Source organism: Narcine bancroftii, chromosome 7 (assembly GCF_036971445.1).
Source record: "Narcine bancroftii isolate sNarBan1 chromosome 7, sNarBan1.hap1, whole genome shotgun sequence".
In the NCBI taxonomy this organism is placed as follows: domain Eukaryota; kingdom Metazoa; phylum Chordata; class Chondrichthyes; order Torpediniformes; family Narcinidae; genus Narcine; species Narcine bancroftii.
Window position 1 is genome coordinate 151123016 of NC_091475.1, and position 16064 is coordinate 151139079.

Below are 16064 nucleotides of genomic sequence, written 5' to 3' on the forward strand. Positions count from 1 at the left end.
AATTCAATAATTTAGTCAGTGTTTGGATCTAAACTGTCATAGTATCTAAATCTAAATGGTCCTGATGACCCAAATTGAGAATCATTCAGCTGGTCATTGGTGCATACTGCTAGAAAACACCTGTTGATATTGCTTTTCATTGCTTTCTTAATGATAGAAAGCTGAGCAGGAAGTGGTCAAATTAGGTATGCCCTACTTATTGAGAACTGAATACCTCTGGGCAATTTTCCACATTGTTGGTAGATGTCAGTATTGGAAACGTTTCATGGGAATAATGTGCCTAGAAGGACAGCTGACCTCACAGTCAGGAACTAGTTTCATCGCATAACTTTAGCTGAACCCACTGCTTTCAGTCATTTTTTATATTGATCAAATTAGCTGAAAGCTGTTCTATGTTGCTCTGGATCCTGGCGAGGTTATTTCAGATCATACTGTTGGCAATGTCAGTTGAATTTGATTGCACCTGATTCTGCTTCGTCTTTGCCTGTGCCATCATTGAGGACAGGGATGAACATCCTTTCATTCTCCTTTTAATTGTTTTTAGACAAATACCATTCACAACCAGACTTGGAGGGACTGTAGTCCTTTGATTTGATGGGATATGTGCAATTCCTTAACACTGTCCATTGCATGCTGTTCTGCAATTTGGCATTGCTGCAGTTCTATACTGCAACTTTACTTGGGTGGCACTTTATTTTAGCTGCTACAGTAGGGCTGATATCGCCTCAAACCATGCATCTTGGCACCTCACAGTTCAGCGGGCAGCATCCTCCTTTGAAGAAGACCGCAGAGCCCACCTCACTGACAAAAGACAAAGGAGGAAAAACCCAACACCCAACTCCAACCAACCAATTTTCCCTTGCAACCGCTGCAACCATGTCTGCCTGTCCCGCATCGGACTTGTCAGCCACAAACGAGCCTGCAGCTGACGTGGACATTACCCCTCCATAAATCTTCGTCCGCGAAGCCAAGCCAAAGAAGAAGACTTTGAATCCCTCCCATTAATCCAGTGGTAATCCCCAACTTGATTGATTAATCCAATCAGTCACAATTCATTGAATGAACTGTGGTATCAGAAAATATAATCCTGTTTGTAATATTTATTGCACTTGCTCATCTCTTTAACTTCTGAGTCAATATTTTCAGAATCAGGATTTAATCAGAATCAGGATTTATCGTCATGAAATTTGGTACCTTTCGGCAGCATCATAGTGCAAGCATGCATATTATAATTGTCTTTACTATATAAAAAAATAATAACAATAAGAGGGCACAAAAAGTGAGGCAGTGTCTGGTTCATTGATTATTCAGGAATTTGATGGCAGCGGGGAAGAAGCTGTCCTTGTGCCACTTGTCTTTAGGCTCCTGTACCTTTTCCCCGATGGTAGCAGAATGAAGAGGGAGTGGTCTGGGTGGTTGGGGTCTTTAAGGATAGAGGCTGCTTTCTTAAGACACTGCCTCTTGTGGCTGTCTTTGATGTAGTGAAAACTGGTATCTTTGATGTGCAGGCTGAGTTAACAACCCTCTGGAGTTTTTCCTTGTCATGAGCATTGGAACCTTCATACCAGGCAGTGATGCAACCAGCCAGAATGCACTCCATGGTACACTTGTAGAAGTCTATGATGACATACTGAACCGCCTCAGTCACCTCACAAAGTATATCTTTCTGATTGTAATGAAATGGAGGCTCCAGGACAGATCCTTGGAGATGTTAATACCCAGGAATTTGAAGTTCTTGCCCCTCTCCACTCGATGACGACTGGCTCATGTTCCCCTTACTTTCTCCTGAAGTTCACAATCATCTCCTTGGTTTTGTTGCTGTTACACCATTCAACCTCCCTCCTGTACACTTCCTCATTGCTGTTTGTAATTCTGCTGACAACTATGGTGTCATCGGTAAACTTGTAGATGGCATTGGTATTGTGCCTGGCCACACAGCCATGGGTGTATAACGAGTATAGCAGTGGGCTAAGCATGTGTCCTTGGGGTGCACTTGTGAGAAGGAGATGTTTCCAATTAGTGCTGACTTGTCTTCAGATGAGAAAGTCTAGTTGCAGAGGGGGATACAGAGGCCTAGAGTTTGTAGCTTCTTGACCAGCACTGAGGGTATAATGGTATTGAAGGCTGAGCTGTAGTCTATGAAGAGGAGACGTATGTGTGAATTGCTGTTTTCGAGATGATCCAGAGTTGAGAGGCGAGCCAGCGATATTGTACCTGCTGTGGAGCAATTGTGACGATAGGTGAATTGCAATGGGTCCAGATCTTTTGCCAAGGTACGTGTTAATTCTGGTCATGATCAGCCTCTCGAAGTATTTCATCATGGTAGAAGTTAGTGCTACTGGGCGGCAATCATTGAGGCACCTCACACAACTCTTCTTGGGTACTGAGATGATTGATGGGTGGGAACCTCTGACTGCCACAACGAGAGTTGAAAATGTCCATGAATACTCCGGCTAGTTGGTTTGTGAAGATCTTCAATACCCTGCCAGTTTCACTGTCAGGGCCTGGCACTTTGTAAGGGTTCACTCTTTTGAATGGTGTTCTGCCATTACCTTCAGAGATGGGTATCACAGGGACCTCAGCCTATTCAGGGATTCTAGTCGGCATTGTTTGGCTCTTCTCCTCAAAGAGGGCGTAGAAGGTGTTCAGCTCATTGGGTAGTGAAGCATCGCAGCCATCTATAGTGTTCACCTTCACTTTGTAGGCTGTAATGGCCTGCACTCCCTGTGTATATTTCTATGTCTCTAGTTTCCTCCGGAATTGCCACTTTACTTCAGAGATAGTCTTGCGCAGGTCGTACCTAGACAACTTGTAAAGATCTCGATTCCTGACCTTAAATGCCCTTGTTCTCGCCTTCAGCAGGTTCTCTGATTTATCCAGGGCTTCTGGTTGGGGAACACCCAGTTTTTGCACATGGGCACACACTCATCCATGCAGATTTTGATGATGTCAGTGACACCTGTCGCATTTTCATTCAAGTCTATGGATGAATTCATGAATATGTTCCAGTCCACTGATTCAAAGCTGTCCTGCAGAAGCTCCTCCGCCTCCCTAGACCACATCTTCACCACTGGCGCTGTGGTCTCTGCTTGTACCCCAGGAGTAGAAGTACAGCCAGATGATCAGACTTGCCGAAGTGCTGTCGTGGTATGACTCGTATGCATTTTTTGATGGTGGTGTAACAGTAATCGAATGCGTTGGTTCCCTTGGTCTCACATGTGACGCATTGGTGGTAGTTTGTCAGAGACTTCTTCAGGTTAGCCTGATTGAAGTCTCCCACAATAATCAGGAAGGCATCTGGATGTGATGTCTCATGGCTGTTTATCACAGTGCCCAGTCCCTCCCATGCCAGCCTGGGGCGGAATGTACACTGTGATCAAGGCAGTTGAATGAGCGATATTTGATCGCCAGATGTTCCACGTCAGAGGAGCAGGATTGGGATATGACCATCACATCTGTGTGCCATGATGACACAAACGCCGCCTCTTGCAGACGCTAGTAATTGATCAGCACAATGGAGGGTGCAGCCCTTGGGCTGCAGTACTGCGTCTGGAATGTCTGCACTTAGTCATGTTTCCGTAAAGTATATCACATAACACTCCCTGATGTCTCTCTGATGTTGAAGTCTGGCTTGGAGTTCATCAGATTTGTTCTCCAAGGATTGTAGTTTGGTCAGGAGGATGGTAGGGAGCGGAAGCCTCAGGTCCTGGTGTCTCAACTTGACCTGTAGCACCCCCCTCCCCACCTCATCCACATGGTTGGGTCTTCTTTGTGATCCGTTACTAGAGTTGTTGTTGTATCTGCTTGAGCTGTTTAAAACTCCCGCAGAGGAGTTGTTGCACTTGCATGAGCTATTTAAAAGTCCCTCGGCCCGACAGAGATTGCCGATTCTGCTGATTCCAAGCGACCTTAGGGCCTCCATGCTGTCAGGTAATTTTGATTTTATGTTTTTTGTTTGATTTTTTTTAGGAGTTCGGAATGGGAATATTTGATTATTCGCATGAGATCTGCGCGCAAAGAGTCACTGCTGTAAGGCGGCATTTTCATGAAAAATTTTTTTAGAGAATCCCCTTTGATATTAGGGGATTTCCCCTAGGGGAAATTTAGAGTCTCCCCTCTGATATTGCTTACAGGGATTTAAAAATCAATAATGTGGTGATCATGAACGTAGAGATTTGCAGAGACATTTGAAAATGTAGATGTTGGAATCTGAAGGAACTCAGAAATTGAGTAGTGCCAGTGGGGTAAGGAATTGTTGATGTTTCATGTCAGTATGATGACAATTCCTTTCTTCTGGCAGATGCTGCTCAACCTGCTGATTTATTCCAGCAGTTTTTTTTTCTCGCTGGTGTTTACTTCCCTTGATATCCATCAGACATTCACTCAGTTGTGTCATCTTTGGGGCACCACTTTAGGGTAAAATAAATGAGAATCAAAGCAATAATGTTTTTATCTGTAATGTCCATCTGCAGATGGGTGTCAAAGCAATAATGTTTTTATCTGTAATGCCCATTTGCAGATGGGTGTCAGTTAAACCAAAGACCTGTCAAAGACTACTTTTGCAACATATTAAAAAAATGAAGTTTCTTTTTTTTGATAAATTGCTTGGGGTTGCTTGTAAAATGGCATGGTGAAGGCTCATAAAACAGGCTATGTATGCTGTTTTTCATAGACATAATATGGGTGCTGTGTACAAGAGATTATCATGGGTCCCATATCCCTACTTTGTTTTGTAAATTCAAATCCTGTCACCCACCACAAAGCATGGATTTCTAAACTCAGGCTTGAAACACAATATCTGGAAGGGGCTTATTAACAAGGAGAATGCTGAAAGGACATTTCCCATTCTGGGGAAATCTCAAACTTGGTTCGTTTCAGAATAAGGTGTTTGCCCCATTTGCACTTGCGAACAGGAACAATCAGAACATCGAGAATCTTTTGTGATCTCTACACCTCAGAACATCAGAGCTGAGTAATTTAAGGCATTCAAAGCCAAGGTAGGTTTTTAGAATTGGCCAATCAAAGTTCAGATGATAGGCAGGAAAATGGAACTGAAGTAGAATCAGATTAGATTGAACCTACTTAAAGGCAAAACAGAATATACATTTTGATCTTCTTGTGTAACTGTATGGATTTTCCCCAGAATTAAAACTGCAACATAAATGCAGATAGTCTTATCCTGGCACACATTTTAAGAGGCAGATAAGGAAATACGAGCAAGCTAGTGGTGAAGACAATGGCTATAGATAACATCTTAGGACGCCCAAGGCAGAGAATATTCAGCAGTTTGCGAATCCCATGCCTAGAAAGGTGTTCAAAGCCCAGACATTAAAGACACGTGATCAATGTCGCGGTGAAGAACTTCTGAGCTTGCTAAACCAGTCATCGGACTTGTCAGCCACAAACGAGCCTGCAGCTGACGTGGACATTTACCCCCTCCATTAATCTTCGTCCACGAAGCCAAGCCAAAGAAGAAGAAGAAGAGTTTATTGTGAGTGTGGGTTGTGGGGAAGCAGCCATTAACTGCCTTGAAATGTCTTGTGTCTGTTCATCTCCTGCTACTTGACCTCTGCCTCGGTGTCATTGTAATTATCAAATGCAACAAGCCAAAGAGGCTTATTCTGTTTGTCCTTGTTACTTAACCATACTACTTGCTTACATCTGCTGCAAAATGCTAAAACTGGCAGCAGTAGGAAATTTCTTGCTCCTACCAGGCTTGTGTCCTTGATTATTGTTGGGATGGAAGCTAATCATCATTAATAAATTAACTCCCTGTGAATAAGATGAGGGTGGCTAGCATCCAGATAGGCAAAGCACAGTCATATTTCCACAGCACAATAGCCCCATCATTAGTTGAGCTTTGACCAGTTTAGGACTGGGCAGATTTGGAATCCATTTTTCTCTTAGATATCCAGAGGATGATGTTGCTGCTTTTTCTGGATACTCTTGACACCAGGTATTAGCAGAAATAACAATTAATTGGGCTATGGTAAAACATAAAAATCTGCAGACACTGCAGTTGAAGTAAAAACACCAAGCTGGAGAAACTCAGCAGGTCAAGCATTGTCCTTTATGTAAGAGATGTTAAAATACATAACAGACATTCGGTTTTTTTTAGATTTGCTACATGAAGGAGACTGCTTAACCTGCTGAGTTTCTCCAGCTTTGTTTTTAATTCATTGGGCTGTCCCTTAGAACCTTTCCCTCTGCTAATTCAAATTCACAAAGATCAAGTTCAAATTCAAATTTATTGTCAGAGTACATAGATAACATCATAAACAGTCCTGAGATTCTTTTTCCTGTGGGCCAGGTAGGATTACTATTTCTCGAAGACTAACTGAGATAAATGGAGTAATTCCCTCTCAAAAGAGAGCAAAATAGCCTGGGAATGGATAACTGATGAAAATGGAAGCCAAAGATTTAAAATATGATTTTTTCTTTCCCTTCTTCCCGCTTCCTCTCCCCCTTCTTTCCCTTCCCCTTTCACTTCCTCCACCCCTTCCTTTTCCCCTTCCTCTTCCTCTCCCCTTCCTCTCCCCTTCTTCTCCCCCTTCCTCTCCCCCTCCTTACCACTTCCTCTTCCCCTTCTTCCCCTGCCTCTCCCCTTCCTGTTCCATTTCCTCCGCTTCCTCTCTCCCTTCTTCCCCCTTCCTCTCCCGCTTCCTCTTCCCCTGCCACTTCCCCCACCACTTCCCCCACCACTTCCCCTTCCTCTACCCATTCCTCTTCCCATTCCTCTACCCATTCCTCTTCCCATTCCTCTACCCTTCCTCTCCCCCTTCCTCTCCCCATTCTTCTTCCCCTTCCTCTTCCCCTGCCACTTCCCGTTCCTCTACCCTTCCTCTTCCCCTTCCTCTTCCCCTTCCTCTCCCCCTTCCTCTCCCCCTTCCTCTTCCCCTTCCTCTCCCCTTCCTCACCCCCTTCCTCTCCCCTTCTTCTCCCCCTTCTTTCCCTTCTTCCCCTTCCTCTCCCCCTTCTTTCCCTTCCCCTTCACTTCCTCCACCCCTTCCTTTTCCCCTTCCTCTACCTCTCCCCTTCCTCTCCCCTTCCTCTCCTCCTTCCTCTCTCCCTTCTTCCCCCTTCCTCTCCCGCTTCCTCTTCCCCTGCCACTTCCCCGCCACTTCCCCTTCCTCTACCCTTCCTCTTCCCCTTCCTCTACCCTTCCTCTTCCCGTTCTTCTTCCTCCTTCCTCTTCCCCTTACTCTTCCCCTGCCACTTCTCCTTCCTCTACCCTTCTTCTTCCCTTTCTACCCCCTCTCCCCTTCCTCTCCCCTTTCCTCTCCCCCTTCCTCTCCCCCTTCCTCTCCCCCTTCCTCTCCTCCTTCCTCTCCCCTTCTTACTCCTTCCTCTTCCCCTTCCCCAGCCTACCACTTTCCCATTCCGTTTCCTCCCCTTCCTCTCTCCCTTCTTCCCCTTCCTCTCCCCCTTCCTCACTCCCTTCCTCTCCCCTGCCTCTTTCCACTTCCTCTCCCCTTCCTCTTCCACTTCCTCTCCCTTTCCCTCTGCCTCCTCTCCCATTACTCTTCCCCTGCCACTTCTCCTTCCTCTACCCTTCTTCTTCCTCCCCTTCTTCCCCCTCTCCCCTTCCTCTCCCCCTTCCTCTCTGCTTCCTCTTCTCCTTCTTCTCCCCCTTCTTCCTCTTCCCCTTCTCCCCCAGCCTACCCCTTTCTCGTTCCATTTCCTCCCCTTCCTCTCTCCCTTCTTCCCCCTTCCTTTCTCCTTCCTCTCTCCACTTCCTCTCCTCTTCCCTCTGCTTCCTCTCCCCCTTACTCTTCTGCTGCCACTTCTCCTTCCTCTACCCTTCCCCCTTCCTCTCCCTCTCCCCTTGCTCTCCCCCTTCATCTCCCCAGTCTTCTCTCTTCCCCTTACTCTTCCCCTGCCACTTCTCCTTCCTCTACCCTTCCTCTTCCCCCCTTCCTCTCCCCCTTCCTCTCCCCATTGTTATTCCCCCTTCCTCTTCCCCTTCCTCTCCCCTGCCACATCCCCTTCCTCTACCCTTCCTCTCCCTCTCCCCTTCCTCTCCCCTTCTTCTTTCCCTTCTTCCCCTTCCTCTCCTTTCCCTTCTCCTCTTCCTCTCCCATTCCCTTCCTCTCCCCTTCCTCTTTCCCCTTCCTCTCCCCCTTCCTCTTCCACTTCCTCTCCCCTTCCCTCTGCTTCCTCTCCCCCTTCCTCCCTCCCTCTTCTTTCCACTTCCTCTCCTCTTCCTCCTCCACTTCCTTTCCCCTTCCTTCTGCTTCCTCTCCCACATCCTCACCCCTTTCCTCTCCACCGTCTCTCCCTTCCTCTCCCCCTTCCTCTCCCCCTTCCTCTCCCCCTTCCTCTCCCCTTCCTCTCCTCCTTCCTCTTCCCCTTCTTCCCCTGCCTCCCCCCTTCCTGTTCCATTTCCACCCCTTCCTCTCTCCCTTCCTCTCCCCCTTCCTCTCCCCGTTCCTCTCCCCTTCCTCTCCCCTTCTTATTCCCCTTCCTCTCCCCTTCCACCTTCCCCTTCCTTTCCCCTTCCTCTTTCACTTCCCCTCCCCTTCCCTCCGCTTCCTCTCTCTCTTCCTCTCCCCTTCCTCTCCACTTTCCTCTCCCCCTTCCTCTTCCCCTTTCTTTTCCCTTGGCACTTCTCCTTCCTCGCCACTTCTCCTTCCTCTACCCTTCCTCTTCCCCTTCCTCTCCCCATTCTTCCCCTTCCTCTTCCCCTTCCTCTCCCCCTCCTCTTTCCCTTCTTCCCCTTCCTCTTTCCCTTCTTCTTCCCCTTCCTCTTTCCCTTCCTCTTTCCCCTTCCACTTCCCTTGCCACTTCCTCTTCCCTTACTCTACCCCTTCCATTTCCCCTTCCTTTCCCCCTCCTCTTTCCCTTCCTCTTTCCCCTTCCTCGCCCTCTCCCCTTCCTCTTTCCCCTTCCTCTTTCCCCTTCCTCTCCCCCTTCCTCTCCCCCTTCCTCTCCCCCTTCCTCTCCCCCTTCCTCTCCCCCTTCCTCTCCCCCTTCCTCTCCCCCTTCCTCTCCCCCTTCCTCTCCCCCTTCCTCTCCCCCTTCCTCTCCCCCTTCCTCTCCCCCTTCCTCTCCCCCTTCCTCTCCCCCTTCCTCTCCCCCTTCCTCTCCCCCTTCCTCTCCCCCTTCCTCTCCCCCTTCCTCTCCCCCTTCCTCTCCCCCTTCCTCTCCCCCTTCCTCTCCCCCTTCCTCTCCCCCTTCCTCTCCCCCTTCCTCTCCCCCTTCCTCTCCCCCTTCCTCTCCCCGTCCTCTCCCCGTTCTTCTTCCCCCTTCCTCTTCCCCTGCCACTTCCCGTTCCTCTACCCTTCCTCTTCCCCTTCCTCTACCCTTCCTCTCCCCCTTCCTCTTCCCCTTCCTCTCCCCCTTCCTCACCCCCTTCCTCTCCCCTTCTTTCCCTTCCCCTTTCACTTCCTCCACCCCTTCCTTTTCCCCTTCCTCTTCCCTTCCTCTCCCCTTCCTCTCCTCCTTCCTCTCCCCCTCTTTACCACTTCCTCTTCTCCTTCTTCCCCTGCCTCTCCCCTTCCTGTTCCATTTCCTCCCCTTCCTCTCTCCCTCTTCCCCCTTCCTCTCCCGCTTCCTCTCCCGTTTCCTCTTCCCCTGCCACTTTACCCACCACTTCCCCTTCCTCTACACTTCCTCTTCCCATTCCTCTACCCATTCCACTTCCCATTCCTCTACCCTTCCTCTCCCCATTCTTCTTCCCCCTTCCTCTTCCCCTGCCACTTCCCATTCCTCTACCCTTCCTCTTCCCCTTCCTCTCCCCCTTCCTCACTTCCTTCCTCTCCCCTTCTTCTCCCCCTTCTTTCCCTTCCCCTTTCACTTCCTCCACCCCTTCCTTTTCCCCTTCCTCTCCCTCTCCCCTTCCGCTCCCCTTCCTCTCCCCTTCCTCTCCTCCTTCCTCTCTCCCTTCTTCCCCCTTCCTCTCCCGCTTCCTCTTCCCCTGCCACTTCCCCCGCCACTTCCCCTTCCTCTACCCTTCCTCTTCCCCTTCCTCTACCCTTCCTCTTCCCCTTCCTTTCCCCGTTCTTCTTCCTCCTTCCTCTTCCCCTTACTCTTCCCCTGCCACTTCTCCTTCCTCTACCCTTCTTCTTCCATTTCTACCCCCTCTCCCCTTCCTCTCCTCCTTCCTCTCCCCTTCTTACTCCTTCCTCTTCCCCTTCTTCCCCAGCCTACCCCTTTCCCGTTCCATTTCCTCCCCTTCCTCTCTCCCTTCTTCCCCTTCCTCTCCCCTTCCTCTCTCCCTTCCTCTCCCCTTCCTCTTCCACTTCCTCTCCCTTTCCCTCCGCTTCCTCTCCCCCTTGCTCTTCCCCTGCCACTTCCCCTTCCTCTACCCTTCCTCTTCCCCTTCCTCTCCCCATTCTTCTTCCCCTTCCTCTTCCCCTTACTCTTCCCCTGCCACTTCTCCTTCCTCTACCCTTCTTCTTCCTCCCCTTCTTTCCCCTCTCCCCTTCCTCTCCTCCTTCTCCCCTTCTTACTCCTTCCTCTTCCCCTTCTCCCCCAGCCTTCCCCTTTCCCATTCCATTTCCTCCCCTTCCTCTCTCCCTTCTTCCCCCTTCCTTTCCCCTTCCTCTCTCCCTTCCTCTTTCCACTTCCTCTCCCCTTCCCTCTGCTTCCTCTCCCCCTTACTCTTCTGCTGCCACTTCCCCTTCCTCTACCCTTCCCCCTTCCTCTCCCTCTCCCCTTGCTCTCCCCTTCATCTCCCCAGTCTTCTTCCCCCTTCCTCTTTCCCTTACTCTTCTCCTGCCACTTCCCCACCACTTCCCCTTCCTCTACCCTTCCTCTTTCTCTCCCCATTCTTCTTCCCCTTACTCTTCCCTTGCCAATTCTCCTTCCTCTACCCTTCTTCTTCCCCTTTTTCCCCCTCTCCCCCTTCCTCTCCCCTGCCTCTTTCCACTTCCATTGCTAATAATTTTTACTTTGCTTGGCAATTTGCCATCCCCTTCATTAATCTGTCTGGCAGTGCCTGATTTAGAAACTGCTCCAAACTGTTTGATAAATTGGACACACAAAAATGGGGCAAATATCTAGGTTTCCTGGGGAGTGAAATAGTGGTGGATGTTGTGGTGAATCATATTAATGAACGGCAGTTTTTTCAGTTATTAGAGGTTTAAATAGACACAAGCTTATTGACTTATTTTTGCTGCCTTTTTTTCTGTTTTATGGATGTTTATGTTTTGTAGCTTATAATGTACATAACTAACACTGACTCAAGAGTTTGACAAAACTTTTTTAAAGAACAATAAAGGTTCAATCATAAAGAAATTCCATGAGCACGTACAGTATTTGTCATAGACCCTCAGCAGGTGTTTCATTGACAAAACTAAAAAGAATTGCATGGTAGTTAGGAGTAAAACACAAAAGTCTGTGGACACCATGATTGAAGTAAAAATGCAATACTGGAGAAACTCAGCAGGTCAAATAGTGTTCTGAATCTTTTATAATGTTCTCACAATAAGCTGTATGGTATGTGATCTGGATATCCCAACCAGCATTAGTAGCCCCATGTACTCCTAAACCTCCACAAACCCACTCCTCCACTCTCTGCAGAAACCTCTCTTAAGGTTCACTGATCAGCATGTGACTCCCATCATTTCGCAGTGGGAGTATATATCTCATGGCTCTTGTTATAAAAGCTTTGCTCTTTCATCTCTGGAGGTCTCGTACTGTCTAGAATGCATTCAGGGCCAACATTGGGATGAAAATGTTTCAAAGTACTTTGCACTAGAAATGCAAGATTCGGGATCAAATGAAAAGATTAAAGTGCAGGAAGCTTTCAAGTTAATATAGAAATGGGATTCAGTTCAAAAACACACCACAATCTGAGATTGTGAACTTTAAAGCATGATGTGATGAAAAATATTTAAATATTGCACACTGCGAGAACTTAAAGTCTTGGCAGACAAAAGAAGGCCATCCTCCTTTCAATGGCATTAGCTTATCAGACATTGCCTACATAACTCCAGCCTCCTGAGCTCAGTCTGCTTGCAGTTTATTAAAGTATGTTTATTTACTGGTTGACATCATGTCCCTGCTGGCTTTGACAGAACAGAGGATACACATTTTTATGACTCTTTTCCTACTTATTGGGTATTTGCTGGTTTGTGCTTTGAAGCTACTTTTCCAAGTCTTTGTGTTTCATAGGATCCATTTTTGCAGAGCAACTTTTGTGTACTGTAAAATATCACTGAACTAAGGAAACGGTCCTTGCTATATTTGACAGCAAAGAATAGGAGAGTCAGGAGAAGGATGAAGAGCAGCACAAGGCTCAGGAAGAAAAGCAGCAACATGACCACCCATGCACCTTGCTGCCTGCACCTGGTGGCCAGCTTCCCACAAAACAGTTCTTTCCCACTAAGGCTTCTGACAGACTCCCAGCCCTCTTTGTGCCATCATCAATTTTCTTCCTTCAGTCCAGTCAAGAAGCGGATATTTTGTTAGCAACTCATTTCAGACTGGAAATCAATATAGATATCGGCTTCTGTTCCTGCTGGATTCATTTGCCCCCCCCCACCCCCCCAACTCGTTGTTGATTGTAAACCCAAGGTATGTTACTGAGGGGTGCATAAAGATATATATTTCTTTTATTAATCATATATTGATTAAAACCTTTTCAAGGTTTCACAAAAAGTTTGAGATACACCTAATTTATTGTTGTTTACATCTGTGAAATTAGTTCTCCCAGCACCGCAACAAAGAACTCTAGTGCCAGCATTGATTTTTATTTCTTCTATGGTGTAGAATTAATATCAGGCAACATGAATAAATATTGAAGAACATTTTATTCTATTTATGATCAACAGTGAATGTAAGATGTTAGTTAATTTTGTTATAATCATTGTTAATTTTAAAACTGCTTAATTATTAATTATTACTATCAAAATCAGTTTTGAAAAGATGATGGGTACAAAATTTAACATCCCCAAAATGAGTGTAGGGGTCCCAATGTGTGATTATAACTTCCTTGGTATAAATGAAGCAGCAACTTTGTAGTTACTGGAAGGGAAAACCAAAGGTGTACAATCTAATGATCATTGGGTGATCAGAGGTAGAGAGGGTGAGCAAATTTTAAGTACTTGGGAGTCACTATTGGAGGATCTTTCCTGGACCCAACACACTAATGGCATCATGAAGAAAGCGCTTTTGGTCTCTACTTCCTCAGGAGTTTGCAGAGGTTTGGCACGACATCGGAAACCTTGGCTATTTTTTACGTGAGTGTGATGGAAAGTGTGCTGACCAGCTGGATCATCGTCTGGTATGGGGACACCAATACCACCAAGCGAAAAGTCCTGTGAAAGGTAGTGGACACAGTTCATGACACCATGGGCAAAACCCTCCTCACCAATGAGAACATCTACAGGGAGTGCTGCTGTCAGAGAGCAGAGGCAATCATCAAAGATCCACATCACCCAGCACACACTCTGATCTCACTACTGCCATCGGGAAAGAAGTACAGGTGTCACAAGACTCACCCTACCAAGTTCAGGAACAGCTGTTACCTCTCCACCATCAGACTCCTCAACAGCAAACTCAATCAGGGACTTAGTTAAGGACCATGAGTCTTGCACTTTGTTGATTTTCTTTTCTGTATTGCAGTTTGTTTATATTTATTTTTTGTTTACATGTGTACATTGGTAGTGCAAAAAAAAAGCTGAGTCAATAAGTGATAATTCTACCTCAAGCGCAAGAAAAATAATCTCAGTTGTATGTGATGTATGTACTCTGACAATAAATCTGAAATCATTGAATTACAATTTTTAAATGTCCAGACTGTTCTGACTGATCGAGATAGTATCCTACTGTCTCTTGGCCGCTCATCCTCTTTTATGTTTGCCATTTCCCCTACCCATTTTACTCTCGATAAAGTATCCCATTTGGAAATGTTGACTGAACATTTCTGTCCATGTAGGCTACCTGACCTGCCTAACTTCTCATTGCTTGTTCATAGATTTCAGCATCTGCATCCTTGTGTTTCTCTAGTTCTGACTGATTTGTTAATCGGTTAGGACCAATTTTGTGAGAAGGTGAATCCCATTATGGTGACCACACCACCCCTAGCAATATATTCCAGGCACCCAAACCTTTCTGTGTTGGGGGTGGGGGGGGGGGGGACTTACCCCTGATGCTTCCCTTCACATTATACAAGTATCCTCTGGTGTTTGCTACTCCTGCCCTCTGAAAAGGTGCTGACAACCTACCTTATCAATACCTCTCAATCTTGTAGACCTCTATTAAATCACCTCTCATCCTTCTTTGCTCCAAAAAGAAAAGTCCTAACTCTGTTAACCTTTCCTCATAAGACATAGTTTCAAATCCAGGCAACATCCTGGTAAATCTCTACATCCTCTCCATAGCTTCTACATCCTTCCTGATGAGATGACCAGAGCTAAACACAATATTCTAAATATGGTATAATCAGAGATTAATGGAACTGTAATGTTATCTCGTGAACTTATTTCTCCTTCTAAAGAAGCCCAGCATACAACAGGCTTTCTTGACTATCCTATCAACTTGCTCGGGATCGTTGAGAGATGTATGGTATGGTTTGGACCTCAAGTTCCCACTATACTTCCACATTGTTAAGTATTCTACCATTAGCCATGCACTCCATCTTCAAGTTTGACCTTCCAAAATGCATCACCGCACACCTTATTGAACTCCATCTGCCACTTTCCCATCCAACTCTATATCCTGCCTATAACCTGTTGTAACCTACGACAACTTTCAACAGTATACCCAAATCCTCCTAGTTACTGACCTCCAAGCAGAATACTTTCCATCCCCTACTTCTTGAATGAAATTGGAATGTATCTGCAGTCGCAGCCCATTTTACAACTGTTGCATTTATTTATCCAAAAATTAACATGGATTGTCAATTCCAGAACTTCACAAAGCTAAAACACAATTGAATTATTTTATGCTTGGTTTTTGAATCCTGCCATATATTGATTTAAGATTATATTTGCTGATTACCAAACTAGCTCTGTGGCAGGAAATATAATTATGAATGATCACAACTTAGGAATTTTAAGATTAGTCACAATTTGAATACGAAAACAAATACAAGAGGTGACAGTTATTAAAACGCAGCTGAGTTCTGAAGCAATTACATCCTTTTTTTTAACCATGTTGTAAAATGCAAATAACATATATAAAATGGCGATGCAAACCTTCAGACTGATTATTTTGAGCAGAAGTTTCTTCATGCCTTTTTTCCTCAACATACTATGCACAATGAAAGATTAGCCACAGTTCAATTGTTCCTCTTCCTGCTAAAAGTTTACCACATTTTTTCTGTTTTTGTTTTCATCATTGAAAAACTATGGAAAAGTCTCATGGAACGTAACCTTTGAAAAGGTTGGATCAGAGACATGATCATCTCTGAATGTAATTTGCGTGAAATGTGTGCGAGTTTTTGAATTTCATTTTTGAAGATCCTTTCTATCACATATCAGTGGAACATAGTGAAGTTCCTCCGACTTGCTTATATTTTTAGACCAGTTTGAAAAGATTATTCATTTTATATATAAGTAGGAAGATTTTTGTAAGGTATATACAGTATGTGTTCTGTACATACTATATCTTCGAAGATGTAATACCATTTTTGCAGCCGTGTGCATCTTCATTCCTTCATGAATACATTTTGGCAAATTTCATTCAAAGTGAACTGGGTATAGTAGTGATGATGAGACTTCAGACATCCATCTTCTAACACAGTGGTTCTCAACCTTTTTCTTTCCACTCACATATCACTTTAAGTAATCCCTATGCCATCAGTGCTCTGTGATTAATAAGGGATTGCTTAAGGTGGGATGTGAGTGGGAAGGACTGCTCTAAACCCAATTGTAACTGAAATATTTTGCTTGAGAAAAATTGTCATTGGCCCATTTCCTTTTGAGTTATGAAACCTTGCACATAACAAGTCAATTAAGTACGATTAAAATAGTGGTTTTCAACCCTTTTCATTCCACCCACATATCTCCTTAAGCAATCCCTTACTAATTACAGAGCATCTATGGTATAGAGAATATTTAGTGGTATGTAGGTGGAAAGAAAAAGATTGAGAACCTCTGCTCTAAAGTAAAGAAAAT

At 45.6% G+C, this 16064-nt stretch overlaps 1 protein-coding gene across 6 annotated transcripts in view; it reads left to right on the forward strand.

Moving 5' to 3' along the window:
* The window catches only part of slc36a4 (solute carrier family 36 member 4), a 156178-nt gene that overhangs the window by 130514 nt on the left and 9600 nt on the right, over positions 1–16064 (forward strand). The window lies entirely within an intron of this gene.